This window comes from Globicephala melas, chromosome 14, assembly GCF_963455315.2.
Source record: "Globicephala melas chromosome 14, mGloMel1.2, whole genome shotgun sequence".
In the NCBI taxonomy this organism is placed as follows: Eukaryota; Metazoa; Chordata; class Mammalia; order Artiodactyla; family Delphinidae; genus Globicephala; species Globicephala melas.
In genome coordinates, this window is record NC_083327.1 from 25,051,199 (window position 1) to 25,060,222 (window position 9,024).

The 9,024-nt window shown below is 40.3% G+C and overlaps 1 pseudogene; it reads left to right on the top strand.

Annotated features, from left to right (window-relative positions):
* The first annotated feature begins 251 nt into the window (after nt 1-251).
* Nucleotides 252-4,597, top strand: LOC115854739 (DNA replication complex GINS protein PSF2 pseudogene; annotated as a pseudogene).
* The last annotated feature ends 4,427 nt before the right edge of the window (nt 4,598-9,024 follow it).

Consider the following 9,024-nt stretch of genomic DNA (forward strand, 5'->3'; position numbering starts at 1 on the left):
TCAGTAGTAAAAGGAGTAAAAATATTCATGTCTCTGATCACCACTTTCCCGTAAAGGTAGATTATTTTTACCAAACCTCCTACTAGAAACAACTAAAAATAAAGGATAAAGTAAAAGAATAATCTTCATAAAGGCAGCACAAATCTGATGAAATATTAAGGAATTCCCAGCCTGCAATCTAAGCACAGGAGGGGAAAAGGAAGATTCTAATCCACCCTGCCATAAGGCATTTGCTCTGGCTAAACCTAGCTATGGCCTGGAAGGACCCCGAAAAGCCTAGGGACACCCATGGTGAGGACTTTGATTCGTGAGCCTACGATGTTGATTTGTGACACTAAAGGCTACACGGTTAGAGTAAGGTGAACCTAAAGTAAACCCTCTGTCACTTTGCAAGGGAGTAGGGAAGGAATCCATCCTTGAGTGCCTGTAAACACATGTAACTGTCATAGTGTTATAGAGCTCCACTTGTCTTTGTTGGGAATGTCCCCAAATAATCACAAACTGTAATTTAGATTAACATGATCCTGAACTGTTAGTGCCAGTGAGCTCTGGGAAGGAATGAATGTACTCCTTCTGGAGGACACCATCTCTATTTTGCCCTTTCTTGTGAGAATGCTCCCAAGAAAAATTTTATGATAAACTGAAAAATAACCAAGCTGGCAAGATAATAAGGCAACATGTATAAAGTTTATCAGAAACAACAGAAAACAGAAGCAGAACAAAAAACTTCAGATAATTAACTTAGATGCGGAGCATTAAAAAAAAAAAAAGGAAGAGAAACAGAAAAAAAAGAAAAATAGGCTTACTTCATTATTAGAATAAAAATAAGCTTGGCAGAATCAGCATGTAACAGGAAATTATTTTTAAAATTAATGCATACAGTATTGAGAGATCATTACAGTAACTGGGGTGAAAAATATAACAACTGAAATTTGAAACTCAGTGAATGAGTGTGGCAGCAGATTAGCCACAAAACAGAGAATTAGCAAAATGGAAGTGGAGGCAAAAGAATTCTGAAAGTAGTGCAGAGAGAAAAAAAATGGTAGGAAACATAAGAGTTTAAGAGGTACAGATGAAGAGTTAGAAGGTCTAAAATATATTTAATTTGCATTCCAAGGTATGGGGGTACAAGTTCAGGGTACAAGAGTAGAGAGGACCAAGGGCACAGAGAGAAAAGCTCTGAGCCAAGGAGCAAGGCTTTGTATTTACTCCCAGTATCAGGGGGCATGACAGTGACTTGTGACTCAATGAAACAAACTCCTGATGTTTTCACCTCATCCAAAGCCTTATCTAGGGTAGCAAGGTCATTATTACTGACCCCATCAATTTTGAGGTCTCCTATCTCAGCAGTCACATTGCTTTCTGGGTTGGCTCATGAGGTCTGTATGACTGATTTGGGCTTGCACAGTGGCAACTATTTTTAGGAGTCCATCTTTTTTTTTTAATTGAAGTGTAGTTAATTTACAATGTTGTGTTAGTTTTAAGTGTACTGCAAAGTTATTCAGTTTTATATATATATAAATATATATATATAGATAATATATATTTTATATAAATACATATAATATATATATGTATAATATATATACATATATTCTTTTTCAGATTTAAGATTTAGGAATCCATCTTAACTCTTGGCATCTCCTGTTATTACAAGAAAATAGCTCAAGTTTTCTCCGTAGGAAGAGTGACTTCGCTATTTTTCCCTTCATATAAAAGTTTTTTAATCCCAGGAAAGTCTAGCCTTGCAATATTCACATGATTTCTTTTGTTTTTCTAGTACCATTTTAACACTTTCTCTCTGTTACTCTTGCCCACTAAGCTTTAAGTTGGGCTGTCTCTACTCTAGGAAGTTTTCCAGGTTTGCAAGGCTGATTGAATTAGTTTATCTACATTCCTTTGAGTCAGTTTCTTATTTTCTGATGGGTCACCTTTATCAGCATTATTAAAACAACCTTCACCGTAAGAGGCCAAACACCAGCCAATGTTCCATCTATAATTTCCCATGGGAATTGATCTCTCTCATGGATTTCTTCTGAAAGTGCCAAAGCTCTCTTACAGCAGCCAAGATCCACTGCAAAAAAAAAAAAACCCTGATGCCAAATGAATTTAAGTTTGGCATCACAGACTGTAGGAGGGGCTGAGCTGTAAGAAGGCTAGGCTGTTACCATCCTTCTTAACAAGCCTTATGTGCCTGGTCCCCTCATCTCCCAAGCAAACCAGCTAAGATTCAAATGATTTGCTCGGTTTTGCAACAGAGGTCATGAATATCCCTTGTTTCACCTGTGTGGGTGCACATCTCTATAACTGTTTTCTTAGAGGGTCAGAAACATCTGCCCTCTGCCACCCTCAAACAAATCTTAGTCTCAGTTGTGACAATGGGAAAGACCTGAGGCTGACTGCCGGATTGGTAAGGAAGTCCTCCCCCAGCCCCAGCTGACAAGACAGTTGGCAACACCCAGACAGTGTTTGGGCATCTATCTGTATTTGAACCTTCTTCCTGGTACTCTTCTTGCAACCACCTCTCCAGTTCTTCCTCATCAACAGGCAATAAAGCAGAGGACCATTTATTGCCCAGTTGACCATACGATTTTGTCAACATGTCACTACTGAGTCCCATGAATTTTATTCAAATCCCATTAGTTAGCCCACAAGGTCCATTTCTTTCCTCTTCCAAAACGCCAGATCCCTGTAAGCATATCACCTATGTTGCCAAAAACCATCAACAAATCTCTGAGAGGTCAGCTAGTCTGCCAAGCTTCATGGATGCTGGCAGATGACACAAGGCAGAGATCAAAGGTGAGTTTATTGCAAATGCAGTACCAAAGTATCAGCATTTATACCATTTTTCTGAGCTCCAGTTCTTACAAGGTGACATGAATTTGGGCCATATGGTGACATGAATGGGGCCTTGTATGACAGGAGAAGGGCTCTGAGCTTTGGGAACCTAAATATTTTACACTGGACAGTGAGCACAGATGCCCTTTTTTCTAGAAAGAAATGACCATCTCTATCTTCCAGGGCTGTAAGCACACCTGTTACTTGCTTCAGAGGGAGACATTAACTCTACTATCCAAGTCTATTCTCTATAAAAATATCATTTAAAAGATCACCTGGGGAGGGCTTCCCTGGTGGCACAGTGGTTGAGAATCTGCCTGCCAATGCAGGGGACACGGGTTCAAACCCTGGTCCGGGAAGATCCCACATGCCGCAGAGCACCTAAGCCCATGGGCCACAACTACTGAGCCTGAGCTCTAGAGTCCGTGAGCCACAACTACTGAGCCAGCATGCCTAGAGTCCGTGCTCTGCAACAAGAGAAGCCACCGCAATGAGAAGCCCGCGCACCGCAACAAAGAGTAGTCCCCGCGGGCCGCAGCTAGAGAAAGCCCACGCGCAGCAACGAAGACCCAACACAGCCAAAAAAAAAAAAAAAAATAGATAAAAGATCATCTGGAACAAAGGGCAGTCAGTGCCCCTGCTTGCAAGATGTACAGAAAAAAAAAAAAAAAGAGAGAGAGACCCATGTAGAATTATCTCCCAATATATCACAAGTTAAAGAAGAAAATTTCAGGAATAGATTGTTTTACTGCATTAATTTTTACCACCAGAGAGCTGTTGTACCACTCTTTCTGTTAGAATTATTTGGTGATACCCTGAATCACATGCACTTAACTATAACATGCAATGTGCAAATATGATTTTTCATATTTTTTTCAAAAAAAAAAAAAGCTTGAAGCCCCTTTTGGAACGAAGGTTCTTCAGAGGTGGCTAAATTGTATCCATTATCTAAATCAAATATTTTAAAAAGGGAAGGGAAGGAGGAAGTAGAAGAATAGTATAATGAGGTGGGGGGTGGGGAAGGCCCTGCGCTGTGGCGGGAAAGTGGCGGGAAAGCGGCGGGAAAGCTCCTCCCGGAGCCTGGGGCGCTGGAGGCGCCGCCGCGGCCGCAGCTGACGCAGTTTCTGGCCGAGAAGCTGGTCACCATTATCCCGAACTTCAGTCCGGACAAGATCTTCTAACTGGGGGCGACCTGGGGCTCTTCCACCCTGACTCACCAGTAGAGGTGGCCCTGTGGCTGGCGATCGACCCGACACCAAGATGGATGCGTTGGCTGCTTCCTCGCGAGTGGAGGGAAGTGGGAAAGTTGGAGAAGATGAGGGATCAGGAAGGAAAAGGAAGAAACGTTTCCCTCTACGCCTAGCCCTTAATCCAGGGAACTTACCAAACTCCTGTTAAATCAGGCTTCGGACAACATCCCCAAGGCGCATGAGATCCGGACCCCGATGGAGGACGCGCAGGACAGTCGCGTAGCCAAGCTCCCGTGTGTGCTGACGCCTTCGTGACACAGCAGGCGGCCCGCGCCAGGCTGGATAACTTGACCTCGATGCAGGTCAACACCCGTGGGGCTTTCCTCTCACCAGCACTCGATCCCGTGGACAAACTCCGCACAGACCTGCAGCCTTCACACAGCGCCCAGTCTCGAGACTTCCAGGCAGAGACGGGTTTGTGGAGGCCCGTGTCTGGGGCAGGAGGCCCGCCAGCGGTGTGTGAGCGCTCAGGATGCGATCAAGGGACGCCCATTCCTGGGAGTTCTTGAACCGCTTTTGAACGTCTGAAAAAAAGTGCAGTGGAGCAAGGAATGGATTTATAACATTGTTAGACAGCAACGGGCTTGTGGTGACTTTCTGTAATTCCACATCTGTATCTTGGAGCCAGCTGTCCTTTTATAAAGGAAAGAAAAAAACTTTGGCAAAATAAGCGGTTTTCCCCGGCGGAAGCTCCAGTCTCCTGATCAGAACTGCCATGCGCAGGTGAGTGTTCGGTGACTTCACGTGTTGCTTTTAAAAGATGGAGGTATAGCAGGAGTGCGGAAGTGGCTAGGCCTTTTTTTTTTTCTTTCCTTTTTTGTTTCCTTCTTGAACCTGATCCCTTGGGCTAAATTTAGAGTCTCCTACAAAGGTGGTTCATCCAGAGAAAGAGAGCCATTGAGTGGGTAGTGACGGTGACCCATGTTTATCATCTAAGCCCTGATGCACAATAAAGATGGCATCAAGCCAAGTCTCTATTGGGTTTTCCTGCCTAACTGTCACGTGAAAGGAGCAAGCCAGGGGGCTAGAATGACTTCTTAGACCAAACTGAGAGGTTTAGCAGGCAGCTGGAAACTTTAGACCAACACTCTGGATGTCTCTTGTTCTCTTTGCTACTTTTGGGTAAGGTCTAAAGGGTTGCTTAGCACCAAGAGGAAAGTCCGGGAAAAATTAATTCCATGTTATCAAGTGTGTGAGTGAAGACATGATGCCAGGGGGAAAAGTGGGACCTGTGACATGGTTCTTGATGGACTGAGGCAAAAGACTGTTATAGGCAGCAGAGGCTCAGTTGAGGGCAATTTTTTTTTTTTTTTTTTTTTTGCCCTAGGAGGAAAAGTTTCATCTGTAGCATTTTGGAATTGCTAAGTTCCTTACAGAAAGTATATTACTGAGAGAGGAAATGCTTGTCTAGTCATGCAATGAGTAGGTTCAGTAACCAGCTGGTTTTGGACGGTAGCACCATTGGTGAAAAGCAGAAGCATGCCATCTCGAGGGTTTTTTAAAGAGTCTATGTGTGTGTCAGCTGAGCCTAAAGAATATCTACTGGGATTTTCCCTTCAGTGTTTAAATTCCAAACTTACTCAAGCTACACGATCACTATTTCTCCATTCCACATTGGTACCCAGATGTTCCTCTAACAAGCAGCTGATGGTTATTATTTGAACACTGAAGGGCCAGACATGAAGGGATTAGGACCTACAAGACCTGGTCTCCACCGTTTAAGAGATGACAGGACTTGCCTTTTCATCTCACCCTTATGTGGAATCCTTCAGATTTAATCTGGGGAATCTTCTAGAGTGAAACCACAAGTTTTTGTGGAGGTTGAGGAGACCTGCATGTCTCAGATCTCACCCTGAAACACTTTTTTTACAATCTGTCTGAGGTACAATCGAATCTGTCTTTACACTTTACCTGTAAATCTGTAATTGTTGAGCTTTTATTTTTATTTTTGACTTCATTATAACATAAAAAAAAAAGATTTTTCTCTTAATAGTATTATGAAATGACTGCAAGTAAAAACGTTAAACAATACAGAGATATGAATGATGGAAGAAAGTGAACACTCAGTTAGATCGGCACAATGGAGTGAGAACCAGAAATCACACAGCAAGAATACGTTTTGGCTTTGCAGCTAAAGTAGATTTTGGCAGAATTCGATTTATTACTCTGAAGTGTTCCTGTCTTTTGAAAATAAATATTGAGGATGATTCTGTAGTGTGGACTGATACAAAGGAAGTCAAATAAATTGGGAAAAAAGTAGAGATATCTCAATTTTAAGTTTAAGAGAGGCAGTATTAAAATAGTACAAACAAACAAAGGGACAATGTGCATATTGTAAGGCTAGTCTTCTTTGGGGAAAAGAATACGTGAAAAGAAAGGTGAAAAAAACCCTCTCTTTTTACTACTGGACATTTTAAAAACTAAATAACTTTATGTGACTAAAATAACCTTAACAAAGAAACTCATATACTTAAAATTTGCATAAATTTAGATTAACCTGACAACTTTAGATTCAGAAAAGTATTAAGGGCCATCACTCTGGTTGTATTCTTTTCTTCCCTTTATTTATTTATTTTTTAATTGAAGTATAGTTGATTTACAATGTTGTATTAGTTTCAGGTGAACATCAAAGTGATTCAGTTATATACATATATATATATATAAATCTATTATTTTCAGATTCTTTTCCATTATAGGTTATTACAAGATATTGAATATAGTTCCCTGTGCTATACAGTACGTCCTTGTTGTTTACCTATTTTATATATAGTAGTGTGTATATGTCAATCCCAAACTCCTAATTTATCCCTTCCCCTTTCCCTTTCCCCTTTGGTAACCATAAGTTTGTCTTCTATGTCTGAGTGTCTGTTTCTGTTTTTTAAATAAGTTCATTTGTATCATTTTTATAGATTCCACATATAAGTGTATAATATGATATTTGTCTTTGTCTGACTTAACTTCACTTGGTTTATTTTTGTATCTGAGTTCTGAGTAATGTGAAATGACAGAGTGACAGAGACAAAAAAAAAGACGGAGGAAGAAGAGGAGGGGGAAGTGGAAGAGGGGGAGGAAGGAAGGGAAAAAGAAGACAAACAGAATAAAGGAATAAAAGAAGGACGGAAGGGAAGGGGAGAGAGAGAGAGAGCCCTTGTTTAGTGCCAAAACAAATGACCTATAATGGTGTTGCAGTTAATAAAGTTGGATCAAAAAAATTAAGTTTATTGGTAGAGTTTATAATCTTCAGAACACTAATATATGATCTGTTTGGTTGCTTTGACTATTAAAAAATAAAAACAGGGGCTTCCCTGGTGGCGCAGTGGTTGAGAGTCCGCCTGCCGATGCAGGGGACACGGGTTCGTGCCCCAGTCCGGGAAGATCCCACATGCCGCGGAGCGGCTGGGCCTGTGAGCCATGGCCGCTGAGCCTGCGCGTCCGGAGCCTGTGCTCCGCAACGGGAGAGGCCACAACAGTGAGAGGCCCGCGTACCGCAAAAAATAAATAAATAAATAATTGAAAATAAATAAATAAATAAAAACAGTCTGTAATTGTACATCAGTAACACAAAAATGGAGGCAGGTTCAAAACCAGCTATGATTACAGTCAACGCCTAAGTCCACTCACTCCCAGCTCCTCTCTATCCAACCTCAACATCTACTCCTCAGACTAGAACAGCAGGGAAAAGTCAATATTTGTATTGAATCGTTTTTAGACTTCTAAAAAGATAAATATTAACAGGTTGGAATCAAGTGAATTACTCAATTACATACCAACAGTTTCCAAAGCATATTCATTACGTTCTAGAATTGTAGTAGATTTATTTATTTTTTTCAAAGATATTTGGCTCAATAATTTAAAACTAAGTTGTTTTTACTCTTGCACTCTCTTTTGGGGAGGAAGGCTATAAAAGTGTCCTGAATGTCAGTCGCTTCCATAAAAATAATTTTAGAAAGTAGCTTTTTCATCAGTGTTATTAGAACATTAAAAGATTTATTTACAGAGCTAAAGTTTACTCCAATGTTCATCTTCCCTTTATCTATCCTCTATATCTATTCGCAGTGTCCTGTCCGAAAGGCTGTATTACTATTACTATCAGAAGCAGTGGGTTGAAAGTTGGACTGTTACATTTGATATTCCTTTACTGACTACACCTTTGAATTTTGCAGTGCTAGTCAAATGATATACTATATAAACTGTTAGACATAACAGTCTAGTAACTGTTAATAAATAGTCTTTAATAACTTGAGAGTCTGTCAGAATTCAGACATTTTGTGTTATTGCCTCCTATTCAAAGGAAAATTATTTGCACCATTTTGGTGTATTGATTTGTCTTTTTTGTTGTTTCCTGGAGAAGGTCTATTACTGAACTGAAAGAAATATTCAACAGTCACTTTGCTCTGACTCTCAGCAAGAAGGAATTGTTTTAATATGATTACAAATTGAAGAGTAACATTAAATCTGCCATCCCTTCCTTGGTCAGCTCCAGTTATGCTTTTTAATTTGAAACTATCTTCTAAGAAGTTACAAACAAAACATCAAATACCTGGGAAGTTGCAAGGACCTTCACTTTCCATTTTAAAGTTAACAATTTTCATAAAATATTTCATGACAAACGACATCAACTCAAATATCATGTTGCTTCTCATAAGATTTTCTTTTGCATTATTGAGTACTGGGTAAATAAGCCTGAGAATGTTAGCAAATTTGAACACATTTGTTTGAGTCCACGTGCTGCTCTACAGTGGCTCCCCTGAAAATAGAAACAATTACTCCACATTCTCCTTCAATTAGGGCAAATCTCTGCTTGGCCATACTTCATAGAAACATCGCATTTTATTTTCTACCTACTAAAAGCTGACTATTGCAGGCTCTCCACACTAAACTAAAGGTGATAGTTTTAAGATTGTCTCTTTTGTATCCCACTAAATGTTTCCAACTG